Below are 14388 nucleotides of genomic sequence, written 5' to 3' on the forward strand. Positions count from 1 at the left end.
GGAAAAATTGATTAGGTATCGATTGGTAATAGCGTATCGAGAAAAAATTATTCTATCGATCAAATATAATCAGCGAAATTATTATTTTTTTCTCCAGGCAAGAGCTATTTGTCTCGAAACTCTGGACAATCTTTCCACCGAAATATTCCAAGAAATGTAGATGGGAATTGTTAAGTTATGGAAATTAGGCAAAACTCTCAGTCACTCACTAATGTAAAATTTATATATTTCAACGAATATCGTAAACAGCGTTCGTTGCAGCCTCCAAGCACTGCCTGGATCGAGTTTCTAAACCTCCCCGAAATTTCTCCCTCCAGAATTTCAATGTGCACTTGGTGCATACACGGGACTAAGAAAATTTGAAATTCCAATTTCCCTAAAGCCTCTGTCTTATTTTAAACATTTATTTTTTCCCTGTGCATTCATGGTGGATAAAAATTCTCAACGATGCTCATCCAACCAAGTAAATCTCGACTTAAAAAAAAACTAGAAAAGATTGGAAAAGGAAGGGTCGTTTTATGTCCTTGTCGAGCAATTCCTCCTTTTTTTTTACTCCGAGACCTAAATATTCTTTCGCTGCCTCATCTCTTGCCGGAATTTTTGAGCTACTCGAGTGACGCAACCACCGTGTCTATTCAGCTGTTGAGGACGAGGGTTGAGAGATACCAGAGCTTGCGTAATGTCGACCGTGAAAATAACGAGGTAAAAGGGTGTAGCGACAGTTGGGGTAGGTATAAGTATGATTCCGGGTCATTCATGTAGGCATCGGGTCACTCGGTCGTGGAATCATCATCGATGTAGTATCAGGGTCACAATCTCATTAATAAATAAGTACTCATACCCTTTGAATTATTTTTCATAGGTCACACATTATTTTCACAAGTTCACGTGACAAATCAGTGAATATTTAACTCATTGACGTTTTCGTATTGAATTTCATATTGATTTTTCTCAAATTCGAGTATAATTGAACTCTTCAATAAAAGAATTCTTAAAAGCTAAGAAGCAATTCGATTTGAATGTGCAAAAATCTGTCTGACTCTATAATTCCTCATTGAACTCTTCAATAAACGATTAAAATTAATTAATTAAATTACGTACGTCTGGAACTTAACTTGATTACCTTTTTCTTGACATTTTTTTATTTATTCCATCTGCTCCAAAAAATTCCACAATTTAAATTAACTTCCAAACTGAATCTCGTTATCACTTTCCTATACAATTAATCAACGAGTAAAAACAAAATCAATTATTCCTTGTAACGAATACAATTTCCATCTCCGTCTATTCCCTTTTGAAATGTACTTCAAGACATATCGAAACAGTCTGCACACGTCGTTTTACTGAGTCGTCGAATACACTGAATAATTAACGAACCTTCTAAAACAATGCAAATCTAATTGCCAAATGATTATACGGTATACAAGCACCACCAACACTCCAACATCCTAACACAGTGTCGAAGGCATTTCCCGGTTATCCATTCCACCCTAGACAATTCCCATTGGGGGTGAGTGCATGGATAGATAGACATTCAGGATGAAACGACGACGAGAGGTGATCGTGGATTACGAGGGGTTCCAGCAGACGTGGAAGGGTTGTGATGAGGGGCTGGATGGCAGGGGGGGGAGGCGGGGAGAAGCAGGGGAGGGTCAGTAAAGGGGTGAAGGTGAGGCATTGCTGGGAGGTACAGCGTCAGCGTCAGCGCTAAAAGCTAATGGACGGTCTGCTTGGTGCACTCTTCTCTTTGAAAGGTCTCTTGGTACTATTCACCATTCCACTCTCAGGTAGTACTATTTTCTCATCTCCCGCTTGGTGTAAAGAGCGAGTCTAAAGATTCAACGACACTCAATTGCCGACGTTGTCCAAGACACGAGTTATTCCGTTGTCCTGATTTGAAAGAGAAAATCTGATATTCTTTTTTTTTCCCTCGTCTTTTCAACCCAAGAGAGTTTTTCAACGACAGTTGAAGTTGTTGAGAAGAGGGAGACGTTGTCTGGAGATGGAATTGAATGTTTCAATCGGTGAAAATGGCTTCGGGGTGAAAAAAAAATTCAATGTTAGAGTGGTTCTCCTCATTGATTACGTTACAATGATTTTTCAATTAAAGTTTGTTCGTTAAAAATGGAAAAATGGGGATTCAAGTCATCGGCGACTTGATTCAAGTCCAGTTGAATATGTGAGGATACTTTTTATACTTGAAGTGAATGAAAAATCAATGTTAGATCAACTGATTTTTACTTGGATTCAGTTCAACTCAGATGAACTCGAGTTGTGAACTGATTTATGAGAAAATTAAATTTTTTTATTCAGAAAATAAGACAGAAAAAAATGATTTTCATTTCCAGGAAAATAATTTTCTCTTCATCTGTGAGTTATTTTCACATTCTTTCATCTCTCCATTCTTCCATTATCATGAAAAATTTGTAATTCCAGATATGCGCTAGGATTTACAATTTTTATTTGATTTATTTGCCTTTGAGTTTCACCTCACTCCCAAAGAATCACCTTTGAAGATAAAAGAACGTAATGTTTAATAAATGAGCGCATCAACATACTCAGAGGACTCACCAAAGGCTCTTATTACAGTTCCCTCTTCATTTTATTAAAAATATCGCCGAGTCGAGTTGAAAAAGGGACTCGAGAGATTTGCACATTGGAATGAGCCCCTGGAAAGGAATAAACGTACCGCTTGTACAACACATACACGTGAATTTGAGGGTAGAAAAAGCCGGGAATCTCTCACATTCGCCATCTCTATGATAGTGGGATCCAAGTGTGGGTGGAAAAAAAATATATACATCGTACGCCCACACACCGGGTGGGCGTTGGGTTGGTGGGTACCGTTGGTTCAAGGGGATAAAAGGGCGGATTAACGAGACGACATATATTGATCCCAAAGGTGAACAGGGCTATGACATGAAAATATTGACACAAAAATTATCCAGAGATACACAAGTTATTTTTACGTGATGTTGAATTTTCGGGGGTTGAAAAAATCGTGTGATTAGATATTTTTTAAGCAAAATTTTTTTCAAACAAATTCATTGTGAATTGAATGACTTGGATGAAGTTTATTGAGCTTCAAGTTGACTTTAATGAGCTAGTTGAGACTTTTCTCAAGTTTTAAGGTGAACGATGAGATTCATTTGTATTTAAATATTTGGAAGTTATCAGTTATAATTTGACTGTTGACTTTGTGAAGTTAAGACTTCACAGTTTTACTTTGAAATTGTCAGAGTGTTTAGTATAATCGTCATTGAATTTTTTTTTTCTTATTCAATTAAGCACGATTTCGAGAATAAAGCGAAAGGGATGAACCTCGACTCATTAGAAACTCGGAGCAATTTCCGATGGAAAACACTATAATTGCATCTATTTGAGCTCATTAACTCTGAACGTATAAGAGGATTTAATTCCCTCAGGAAAAAAGTTTTTCCGTTTCTCGGTAACGATTGGGGTAAAATGGACTGATGAATGGAGTATGTTGTACGTTTCAATTTTCTGTTCGTATATGTTCAATCGCACACTGTTGAGTTAATGCGGAGGTGAATGAATTATGTTTAATTGTTTCTAATTTATTTGATTTATTTTAAAAAACACTTTATTGGAATGAATAATACACTTTTTGTAATGAGGTTGAAATATGGAAATTTAAAAAGGATAGCAAATAATGAGGAAATTGTAGCAAGATTTGCGCGAGGCACGGAGAGACAGGGACTGATGCGCTGAGGCATAGACGCACTGAGAGACTGATGCGTTGAGAAAAACGACGCACCGAATAGAAAATTTTTACGACTTTATAGATTGGTGTAGTGGTCTGTGTCTAAGAGTGATGGACAAACTCCAAAAAGGGAAAACCATTTAGAGTGTCGGGATTAATATTTCGGAAAAGTCCGACCGCAATAAAACATTGGAAGAGAAATATTTCAATGGTAATAAATGCAGGTCAAAAAGATTTTAAGGGGGAACATTCCTTCGTTAATGGAAGGAACAAGAAATTTCTACAATTAAGCCAAATCCGCAATAAAACGATTTGGTCGTGAAAGTAACATTGTGGGAAAAGTTTCGATCATGAATATTTGGAAATTATGAATAAAAAATATAATTCGAGAAGAATAAATTTAATAAGAGAGGGACGAATTCTGCGACAGAACAGACTCCCCCGTTGAGTAACTAATTTAATCAACGCAAAATGAAAGGTTGACTCGAGTAGTTTTTTGAGGAATTAGAGTTAGGAAGAATTGACGAAGAAGAAATAAAGAAGGGTAATAGCTTAGTTATGTTCGTCAGTGTCCGCGCTGGTAATTGGTAGAGGGGCCAGCTTCTTGACGTTGCGGTCAAAGAGCCCCTTGGCTGTTTTGACGGTGACTGTCCGGATAATGCCATCTGCTCCAGGTCGCACCTTGACGACACGTCCTAAGGCCCACTGGAGTGCGGGTACGTGGTCTTCTTTCAGCAAAACCACTGTGCCTTCCTTGATGTGGTGCTCCCCTTGACTCCATTTGGACCTCAGGTTGAGATCGCTTATATACTCCCGATGCCAGCGAGTCCAGAAGTGTTGCTTCAATTTCTGAATATGTTCCCACGTGGACAATCGGTTGCTAGGAGTGTCGGTGAAGTCACGTTCCCTTGAGGTTGTGAGGGGCTCTCCAATCAGGAAATGACCAGGAGTTAAGACCAACAGATCGTTGGGGTCAGCAGACATCGGAGTAAGAGGTCGGGAGTTCAGCACTGCTTCGATTTCGATGACCAAGGTGTTGAACTCCTCGAAGGTTAGAAGCTCATTGGTGATGATGCGGTACAGGTGGTGCTTAAAGGATTTCACCGCAGCTTCCCATAGACCACCAAAGTGGGGTGACAAGGGAGGGATGAAATGCCATTGGATCTGCTGTCTGGTCAATTCTGATTGGAGAGTCTCCTGGTGATCTTTCGACTGAAGAAATTGGTAGATTTCTTTCAGCTGATTGTTGGCCCCGACGAAGTTCGTACCGTTGTCCGAATAGATGTTTTTACAGTATCCGCGCCTAGCGATGAATCTTCGTAGTGATGCCAGAAATGCTTCAGTGGTGAGATCACTGACCACCTCCAAATGAACAGCCTACTGCTAGACAGGTGAAGATGGCAACGTAGACCTTCACACGACCTCGATTGCGGAACTTCTTCTCTTTGATAAAAAAAGGACCGCAATAATCAATGCCTACGTTTGAAAATGGACGAGATTCCCTCACTCGAGCGGCTGGCAAGTTTCCCATGATGTAGTTGACCGACGGTGGATTCATTCTGGTACATCGGATGCATCTTTGGATCTCGCGACGTACAGAGTTCCGACCATCCAGTGGCCAATATTTCTGTCTGAGGTGGTACAATGTTGCTTGAGGACCTGTATGTAGCTGAGACGTATGGGCTTCCCTGATGATGAGTCTCGTTAACGGATGAGACTTGGGCAAGATAAGAGGATGTTTCTGCGAGTACGGGATCATGGCGTTTTGCAGTCTACCTCCTACCCTGATGAGGCCATCCTTGTCCAGGAATGGATGTAGCTTGGCCACCGCGGCCAACTCCTGGTTCTTGGTTTGCTGATTTCCAGTACCTTGAAGAGCGCGTCTGAGAGGGCCAAATGTCTCGGTTTGCAGCCAGTGGATGATACCCTGCTCAGCTGTTGCGAGCTCGTCTGCTGTGATTGGGCCCTGCTTGTGACTCCTGAAACGTAGACAAAAAGCGATCACGCGTTTCAATTGAACAAATGAGGAATACTGTTCCAGAGGATGCCTTCCTGGTTCACCATGAGCTACATGACAAAACCTGCTCTTGATCTCAGTTGGAGGAGAGGAGAATTGAAGATCGAGAACTGGCCAATTGTCCTCTTCTGCTTGGAGCCAGGCAGGCCCTTCAAACCAGATCTTGGAGATAATGAAGTCCTTGATGAGCTGTCCGCGAGAGACCAAGTCCGCTGGATTGTCCTGAGTTCTCACGTGTCTCCAATCGTCTTGTTCAGATTTGGATTGGATATCTGCTACTCGATTGGAGACGAAGGTCTGGAGCTGATGTGCAGGTGTGTGGATCCAATGGAGCACAATGGTAGAGTCTGTCCAGTAGATGGTGCGATCGATGTGAAGGTTGATAGCTTTCTTGATTCCTTGGATGAGCTTAATCAAGAGTTGGGCTCCACAGAGTTCAAGCCTTGGAATCGTAAGCTTCTTGAGTGGAGCAACACGAGACTTGGCACATAGGAGTGTGGTTTTGATCTCCCCGTTAATTCCAGTCGAACGGAGATACACACAAGCTCCGTAGGCATCCTGACTGGCATCACTGAATCCGTGGAGTTGAATGTCTGTATATTTTTCTTGGAGAACGAATCGTGGAAATGTCACCATGTTGATCTGCTGGAGCTGTCCATAAAACTGGAGCCACTCTTCCTGGATCTCAGATGGGAGTGGAGTATCCCAGCCTGTCTTCAGGGTCCAAAGTTTTTGCATGATCATTTTTGCCATGACGACCACTGGTGAGAGAAGACCAAGGGGATCGAAAATCTTCGCAGTCTCAGATAAAACTGTCCGTTTAGTGATAGCAGCGCTCAACGATAATTTGGCAGTGTAGGTGATGCTGTCAGCTGTTGAGTTCCAGAGTACGCCTAGAGTTTTCAACGTTGCAGTATCGCCAATTTGAAGATTGTGGTTGATACTCTCTGGTGTCAAATCGTTCAAAATGGATGGGTCGTTGGAAGCCCATTGTCTCAGGTTGAATCCTCCGAGATTCACCAACTTGTCCAATTCTTCTCGCAGATGAATAGCTTCTTCCCGAGTCTGTGTTCCAGTAAGTAGATCGTCGACATACAGGTCACGTTGAAGCACTCGTGCAGCTTCTGGATGTAGATGGCCATCATCTTTCGCCAGTTGATGAAGACATCTAATCGCAAGATATGGGGCTGCAGAGAGTCCGAACGTCACTGTATTCAGCTCGAATGTTCTTACTGGTTCCTTCCCGTCACGCCATAATATTCGCTGGAATTTCCTGTCTTCAGGGCGTACGAGAACTTGTCTATACATTTTCTCGATGTCCCCTGTGAGTACGTATGGGTAAAGACGGAAACGTAGAAGAAGAGAAAATATGTCGTCCTGAATGGTAGGCCCGACATGTAAGGTCTCGTTGAGAGATATCCCGGTGCTGGTCTTCGCTGATCCATCGAAGACAACACGGACCTTCGTCGTCAAACTGCTCTCCTTAATCACAGCGTGATGTGGCAGATAATATCCCAAGTTGGATAGGTCTGCTCCGGTCACTTCTGTGAGATGACCAAGATCTAAATACTCTTGAATCACTGCACGATATTGCGTGTTGAGGTCTGCGTTGCCATCCAGTCTTCGTTCCAGAGATTTGAGACGGCGGAAAGCTCGTGATCGCGACTCGCCGATCAGAGATTCCTTCCCGTTGAATGGTAAAGCAACAACATATCTACCAGTGTTGTTGCGTTTGATATTCTCCAGAAAGTGTCGTTCGCAATCCGACTCAGTACTGGTTGAAGATGAAGTGGTGTCAACTTCTTCGATCGCCCAAAACTTGGAGAGATCGAAGTCAATGCTGGAGGTGCCGATAACGTTGCATACGCGTCGACGTATTGTCTGCATTGTTGGTGCGCTCCCTCCGATTACCCAACCGAGCAAAGTCTGTTGAAGATACAACTCCGGTTGATCTGCTGGTGTGAGCTTTTCCTTGCCTTTGCAGAGAAGCGATAATGTAGGTCCAGATCCAAGGAGCATGTCCACTGATGCTGGATGATGGAAGTCAGGATCAGCAAGCTTGATGTTGGTGGGAATCCTGATGGCGCTACGATCAATTGGTTGATCAGGTACAGCCTGAGTGATGTTGGGGATCGTCAAGAAGTTGAGTGTCCTTTCATACTCAGTTGTCCGTGATCGAATTGTGGCGGTGACTAAATACCTGGTGGTGGTATTTGCGTCATTCAACGCTCCAATGGATACAGCGAATGGTTGAAGCGGAAGATTGAGGGCGATGGCTAAACTCTCCTTGATGAAATTGGTGGTGGATCCGGTGTCCAGTAGCACTCGACAGTCGACAGGTTGTCTGTGGGTGTCAAGTACGTTGACCTTCGCCGTCACCATCAGATCACATGTGGAGGAGCTGACGATCAATGCCGTTCGCCGTCCGCAGAGGCTCTGGGTCTGTTCTAGTCAAGATTGAGAGGGCGTTGACTTCTCTCCAGTATTGAAGTGGAGAAGCGTATGATGTCTGTCCTTGCAGATCGAACAATCCACTGGTGATACACAGACTGAGCGTTCGTGTCCTGGCTTGAGACAGTTAATACATAAGCCAACACTCTTCGCCTTGGAAAACCTCTGCTCTGGAGTGAGACCCTTGAACACTGGACACTTTCCGATGTGTCGGTGTATCGTTTGACAATGGAGAAAGCATACTGAACCCGGTGGAGCTGATGCTGCTGATGTTGATGCTGGTGAATCAGTTGATCCGGCCACAAAGGCTTGTCTTCGGGGTTTCTTCTCCCTCTTCTTGTCAGAGGAAGATGGCTCTGAATAACTTGGAGGATGGCTCCTCGAAGTTGATGTCCTCGTATCGTGGCACGTCGCTCTGGCTTCTATAAATTCTAATAATTCTTTATAAGTGGGCAACTCCGTACCTTGATTTTTTAGCTCCCATTGCCAAATCGTTTCTGGTGCCAGCTTCAGGGTGATCAGGTCGGTGAGGGGTAGATCCCAGCTGCTGACATTCTGTCCCAGAGTTTCCAGTGCTTGGATGTTCTGGTTCATGACATCTGCTAGTTGTCCTAGTGCTGCTGGAGAGTCCCGTTGCAGGGGTGGATAATCCCGCATGATTGCCCAGTGCCGACGGAGTATCTTTTTCCTACAGTCAAATTTCTTTTTCAGAATGTCAATAGCGGTGCCATAGTTCTCATGTGTGGTTGCGAGAGAACCGATGGCAGTAGCAGCACTCCCCTTGAGTAATCCCCGCAGATAGTGGAACTTCTGATTGTTCTGTAGGTCTGCGTTCTCGTGAATCACTGTTTTGAACGAATCCCAGAATGGAGGGAAATTTTCAATAGATCCGTCAAACTCAGCGATTTTTATTTCTGGCAAGCGAGGCCTTTGAATATAATTATTAACCACTGTTGGTGTTGTTGATGTGTGAAACGGTGATGGTGATGGAGGTGGCGCCAGATTGTGATGGAGCTCTAGGAGTTCTAGAGCATTTCCTACGACCTTGTCGTAGGCGTCTTCCATCTTGAAGCGTTTGGATACTTCATTCTCATCCAGTTGTTCCAAGCGATCTTGAATGTCGGGGAACACGTTAAATCTTTCCTTGAGCCTTTGGAGAGCTGCTTGGAGTTGAAATGGCTTCCTGTCATTCGTGGGGGTTTGTATATACGTCTCCACGATCGTTGAGAAATTGGTGATGGCTGCCTGGATGGAACCACGTTTCCTCCTGAGAGTGGAGAATTCTTCCGTGTCGGACATGGGCATCTTCACTTACACTGTTCCACTGATTTCACTGATTTTATTTACGTTTGAAATCCGGCTCGAAGGACCAAAAATTATGTTCAATCGCACACTGTTGAGTTAATGCGGAGGTGAATGAATTATGTTTAATTGTTTCTAATTTATTTGATTTATTTTAAAAAACACTTTATTGGAATGAATAATACACTTTTTGTAATGAGGTTGAAATATGGAAATTTAAAAAGGATAGCAAATAATGAGGAAATTGTAGCAAGATTTGCGCGAGGCACGGAGAGACAGGGACTGATGCGCTGAGGCATAGACGCACTGAGAGACTGATGCGTTGAGAAAAACGACGCACCGAATAGAAAATTTTTACGACTTTATAGATTGGTGTAGTGGTCTGTGTCTAAGAGTGATGGACAAACTCCAAAAAGGGAAAACCATTTAGAGTGTCGGGATTAATATTTCGGAAAAGTCCGACCGCAATAAAACATTGGAAGAGAAATATTTCAATGGTAATAAATGCAGGTCAAAAAGATTTTAAGGGGGAACATTCCTTCGTTAATGGAAGGAACAAGAAATTTCTACAATTAAGCCAAATCCGCAATAAAACGATTTGGTCGTGAAAGTAACATTGTGGGAAAAGTTTCGATCATGAATATTTGGAAATTATGAATAAAAAATATAATTCGAGAAGAATAAATTTAATAAGAGAGGGACGAATTCTGCGACAGAACAGTATAATTTTTATCAATTTCTGAGTGTCGAGTGAATTGTTGAAAAAATAAAAATAATAATCATCTCTCCAAACGTTTATTTACCGGGTAAAGTCGCCAACGGGGTTTTCCTGATGATTCACTGAATTTTTCTCTTCCTCTGACTGGCATCTCTCCTCGGACCATTTTCATCGCTCGCCAAATACACCGGAGGAAAGAGTAAAATTTGTTTGTTTGCTCTAACATTGTACGGTAAATTGTCTCTGAATATTTATGTCCCTTGCTCTTGTCTTATCTTGAATATCATTGTGTATTATGGAAACGACAGGGGAGTGACTAAATCATGCGAAATTGTACGAAAAACCGAGGATAAATATACGAAATTGTGAGATACGCATCAACAGTAGGAATTTAAGATCATTTGGTTTTTAAATGTCGAGTTTGTGGTGGGGAAAATTTTTTTTTTTAGCTAAATCTAGCAAGAATACTATTAATTTTTAATTAACAAAAAAACACGTAAAAAAATACACACATATTTAACAACTGACATAAGTAAATAAAAAATTAATGGAATCGGATTCTATATCTCATATCATTAATAGTTTCAAACGAGTGAAACCGTAATTAAAAAAAAATATTGACTGATAGAAAATGAAGAAATACGATATTTCCCATCGTTTTCGTAATTAAAAGGGAATTCAACTCCAATTAATATTACGGTGGAGTGCAATATGATAAATTCCATTGTATGAAAAAATGTGAAAAATATGTTTCCCAGTTAATTTCGTTTTCATGCATGTGGTCTTAAAAAATTGGACAGGGCATGCGTAATATTTTCATGAAACTAATTGATTGTCCGGATTCACCCTCAGGCGAAAGAAAAAAAAGTGACTAGAATAGTTTTTTCCCCTATTGTTCGGAGTCGGAGTATTTTTTCATTTTATTTTCTGGAATCGATTGAGTTGACTGTACTGAGTTCATTAATTCAGAGTAAATGTGATTAGCTCTCGTCAGAGAATAGACAGAATCACGTCAATTCAATTTGTGGCGATCAACGTTGAATTCTGAAAGGTGATTGGATAATACTGAAGGGTTGGAGTAATTGGTCTACATTGGTCCAGATTTGGAAATTCTTATGAAACTAGGATTCATTAGCAGTGGTATAATGGCTGAACATAAATGACGGCTCATTATTTATTAGAAGACATGGGAGGAACCGGGAGGACGATCCTTGGGGATTTTTCATTGAAAAAATGAAGATTTCGCAGCAAACGACGAATGTAATAAGTTAATAAATTATTTAATTATCCTGGGAACGAGGAATTTTTCAAAAGAAAATGTAGGTCACAGGTCTCGTCTCATTTTATACTACACTAAGAATTGAATAGTTCTTTTTGGTTTATCAATCTTTCCTCACGAGTCATAATAAATCAGCTTTATAACGATTTAAGTGGTTTGAGTAAATGGTGCTGAGTGGTCGAGAAGTATTTCTAAATCCACGGGAGATAAATAAATTTGAGTATAAAGCTTTTTGTAAATCTCAATTCGCTCCATAAAAAAGGTCATTACAAAAATATCGCTAGCTACTTAAGATCTGGAGAAAACTGAGCGATAGAGGTGGTAAAACTATTTTACCATCGTTCTACTTTAGTACTAAAATAATGACTATTTATTTTACGAGTTTACCGGTTTTATTTATGAGCGGATGAAGACATTCGTTGATGTGTAGACGTCATCTTTTTAAATTCACCGGGTTTTATCAGGAGTGAGGAAATTTTAAAGGGAATTTGCAGCCGCGATATATCATTAGATGACGCAGCTGACATGTTCATCCATTGTGTGAACTTAGGATGGTATTTTTGTAGGAAAATGTCAGATGCTTTCCAATACTAATCAAATTTTTAATACATCAGGTCGAAGGTCTTATCACATTTTACGTAAAATTTCGTAATTGATCAAATTAAAGTGAGATCATTTGATTAAAACTAATGTATGGAGAAGAACATTAAGAACGTAATTGATCAAAATTAATGTAGAAGAAAAAAAATTGAAATTTTTAATAAAATAGAAGGAGAGGGACGAGTGAAAATCCATTAAGACAAAAGTTGAATAAAAATTACCTATTTTTACGTAACCTTTTTTAGAAATATGTGAATGTTAAGTATTTTTTCTTTAATGGTTACTCAACTTTTACTGGGGAGTCGACTAATGTTGGTGAGCGATATGGTAATTTAGTCCAATCCAATAATTAAATTGTTTATCCAGCGAAAGATAATTTACGGAGACGAAGGACGAATTATGTGATGAAAAGTCGTCAATTCAATTGTTTGTGGCTTGGTAATTGGTAATTGAGTCAATTAATTAATGAATATATAGAGTTTTATTTGACAACGAAATCCTATATTTACATCAATTACTTTACTAATTCAATACCACAACCATAAAGCCATTAGCAATTGATAATGAATGGAGACAACAGCACCAGTGTTTTCACCCAGCCCCTGCCCTCTCCCATTATTATTGATTTCTCGTATTGAGAGTAATACTTTTTTTATAATCATGAAAGTTGAAAGCCTGGATAACCATAAAATGCAAAATAAATAAATATTAATTTTGTTGTAAAATCATTGAAAACAGAATGATAATAATTCTGATAATAATTAAATTCTCTTGCACAATCAGTAGAATTCCCATCGTTTTTATGACATTATAAAAAGTAAATCGAGTTACGAAAAGTGGTTGATGTCCAATAAAATCCGCTATCTGCATTAATTAATTGATTAACCCAATACTCTCATCATCAAATCCTTATCAATTAGTAATGAACGAGTCGACCGAATTTCCATATAACTAGACCGAAAATGGAGGAAAATGGTCCGTAGCATAAACTATTCTCCGGCGATTTTCATGAGAATCGAGTAAAAAAAAATAATTATTATTAATTTAGATGAGAAAAAATTCAAATTGTTCTATTCCTTAAAATTTCTCAATTTTTTCTGATCATTTTCATTAACTTTTTCTCTCCAACGATGATATACCAAATTATCCACCTACGTAAAGAAGTTAATATCCTATCGCATTTCCTATTACCATCAATTAATTAGTTAATTCAATACCCCCACCATAAACTTATCAATTAATAATGAACGAGTCTCACCAACTTTTCCGTATAACTGGGCAATGAATGGCTGCACTTGCGTTCTCCGATATTCAGTTCCTCCCAATCAGCGGTAATTAATGACATTATCTCAGCGTCACCAGCAATTATTTTTCCTCAAAGCGGAATTTAAAAAATAATTGCACCAGTGTTTTTACTCACTCCCTATCCCTCGGTCGAGCTATCGCTAATTATCTCTCTCATTAAAAGCCGAAGCAATTTTTAAAAAGCTTCGCAATGAATGGAGCAGATTAACGAGTATTCCCTGATGGATTTAAAATCGCCTTTAACCATAGGAAATAACGAGTCCATGCCGTAGTCCCCAGTGTTCATCGTTCCGTATGATCAAATCCCAACTAGATTTACCACCTTTCCATGCAACGTCACACCGAGTACAAGCCACCCTATCCCTACCACCCCCTACCTCGTCCTCCTTCGCCATCCATTTTACCCCCCGCTCATAAACTAAATTCTCGTGCACAAACTCACCCCTTGTGATCAACTCGAGACGACGAAGCGAGAGTGAGTGGAGGGATTTTATGCATAAAATTGTAAATAACGTAGGGAAGAACATTATTTTACAAATTTTATTGTTCATTTTTATGATTATCAGGGTGGGAAAATTTTTTACTACTGAAGACCTTTCAGAAATCTTCATAACAATCATCCAAAAATTTTTTTGTGGTAAAAAAAAAACTATTTGTTGCCAATATTGGGACAATATTAAATTCCGTTTAAAATATATCGTCCTAGGAATTGCATGAGCTACTAAATTGTCAATTGATGGGGAAATTATATTATAGCAAATTTAATTGTCTCTTCATTTCTTGTTACACCTGACGACTCTCAAAATAATTCAGGTTAGTCAGGGAGAGTTGGAATTTCCTCGTTTACGTGAAAATCAGATTGATAGAATCCTCGAAACTCGATAAAACTATAGAATTCCAAGAAGATACTATCACGTAATCGTGATGTCGATTGCGGTTATGGAATATCGTGACAAAGGGGACAATTCATTTGCTGACAAGTTAGGTCATCA

General features: G+C 40.0%; 2 protein-coding genes across 5 annotated transcripts in view; one reads left to right on the plus strand and one right to left on the minus strand.

Moving 5' to 3' along the window:
* LOC135170067 (protein cueball) overlaps positions 1 to 14388 on the plus strand; it is a 165494-nt gene that overhangs the window by 43337 nt on the left and 107769 nt on the right. The window lies entirely within an intron of this gene.
* The window catches only part of LOC135170051 (uncharacterized), a 57677-nt gene that overhangs the window by 41918 nt on the left and 1371 nt on the right, over positions 1 to 14388 (minus strand). The gene's annotated exons all lie outside the window — the stretch shown is intronic.

Source organism: Diachasmimorpha longicaudata, chromosome 16, assembly GCF_034640455.1.
Source record: "Diachasmimorpha longicaudata isolate KC_UGA_2023 chromosome 16, iyDiaLong2, whole genome shotgun sequence".
Lineage (NCBI taxonomy): Eukaryota > Metazoa > Arthropoda > Insecta > Hymenoptera > Braconidae > Diachasmimorpha > Diachasmimorpha longicaudata.